Genomic DNA, 1646 nt, shown 5'->3' on the forward strand with positions numbered 1-1646 from the left:
AGTCTAGTCTATAGTCTAGTCTATAGTCTAGTCTATAGTCTAGTCTATAGTCTAGTCTATAGTCTAGTCTATAGTTTAGTCCATAATCTAGTCTATGGTATTGTCTATAGTGTAGTATACTATTTATTTTTTCACATTTTACCTATTAGTCACTTTTTATTTGAGATTTATGTCTAGATATTAATATTTATTTTAACTTATTTTGCTTATATTTTTAAGAAATCAAATAAATTTTGCTACAAAAAACGTTATATGTCACTGGTTTTACAAAGTTTGACCATTTTAAGCGAATTTTATCACGTTCAAAATTTTCTATTGTTGTTAGTGTGTCATATTTGAAAGAATGTAATATTTAAAGTGTTGTCAATATATAAGATTTGCAGAAGCTTTTTTTCTGAAGGTATGAAATTTTAAGTTGAAGGGATAAAAAAGGGGGTTGGTAGTTGGGCGGTAAGAGTGAGTTTTAAAAATATGTAATTTTTTTTGTTTTTATTAAATTTTTGTATTAATAAATAAAGAAGAACTTGTTTCTGCTGGTTTGTTTTTGTTTTGGTTTGTTTTGTTTACTTTACTTTAAAAAAACGAAGTTTATTTTTGTCTTCGTTTTAAAGAAAAAAACAACAACACGATTTGTAGTTAAGCTTGGCTTTAGCTTTTATCGCCTAAAGCTTTATGTATCTTATGTATACATATGTTGTTTTTGTATTTTTGGCTTGTAGCTTCGTTTAGTGAATGTCTTGAAACTAGTCTTCGTTTGGTAAGCTACGCACGAACAACACGTCTTCTTGAGCTTCAAATTGAAACGCACGCGTTCGCGTTTTATTGTATGTACAGCACAATAACAACAACAAAAACATATTGAACTATTTCTACTGCATTACTATTGCGTTTAAACGAGGTTTAAAATAAAACTGCAACAACAACAACAATAACAACTTAAACAAAACTCTCTTTAAAAACTTGGTTTATTGATTGGTTAAAGAAGAAGAAGTTTAAAAAAACAACAAAATAAAGTGAGCAAAATTGTTTTTTTTTTTTTTTTTTTTTTGTGTCTTTCGTATTTTTTGACGGTTTTTTATTAATAATTTTAGAGTTGCATTTTACGCGAGTCCGGTTTTGCCAGCAGTTGCTGTTTGTTGTCTTAACGTTGGTTGGTATTACAACGGATAGTGTTTGAACGTTTAAAAACTGTTATTAACCGAGTGCCGTAAAAACTAAAATTTAAAAATATTCCAAAAAATTTTTAAAAAATATCAAATTAAGAAAAATTAAAAAAAAACAAATAAATAATTTAACATAAATTAAACAAAATTCCTAAATAAATACAATAAAATTTCCATAAAATTTCAAACAAGTTTTTCTAACTAAAGTTTTACCCAAAGAATCTAAAATTTTAAAAATAAATATTTATTCAAATTTTAAACTGGTTTTCAATTTATTTATTTATATTTTAAAAATCTTTAATTTTAACTGGTTTTTTAAATTTTCTATTAAAGCTATACAATAGTGTGTCAAATTATTTGAAATTATTTTTTTTAATTCCTTTATTTTAAACGGATTTATTGCAGTTTGTTAGCAGAGGATCGTTTAAAAAAGTAGAAAAAAAAGAAATACTCATTCATTAATTTGGGATTAATTTGCATATT

General features: G+C 25.0%; 1 long non-coding RNA gene across 1 annotated transcript; it reads left to right on the plus strand.

Moving 5' to 3' along the window:
* Positions 1 to 738: 738 nt before the first annotated feature.
* On the plus strand, positions 739 to 1598 carry LOC124419028. Its single transcript, XR_006940344.1, has 3 exons — positions 739 to 1013; positions 1092 to 1150; positions 1569 to 1598. It is a non-coding gene; the product is annotated as an uncharacterized LOC124419028 (long non-coding RNA).
* The last annotated feature ends 48 nt before the right edge of the window (positions 1599 to 1646 follow it).

This window comes from Lucilia cuprina, chromosome 3, assembly GCF_022045245.1.
Source record: "Lucilia cuprina isolate Lc7/37 chromosome 3, ASM2204524v1, whole genome shotgun sequence".
NCBI lineage: Eukaryota > Metazoa > Arthropoda > Insecta > Diptera > Calliphoridae > Lucilia > Lucilia cuprina.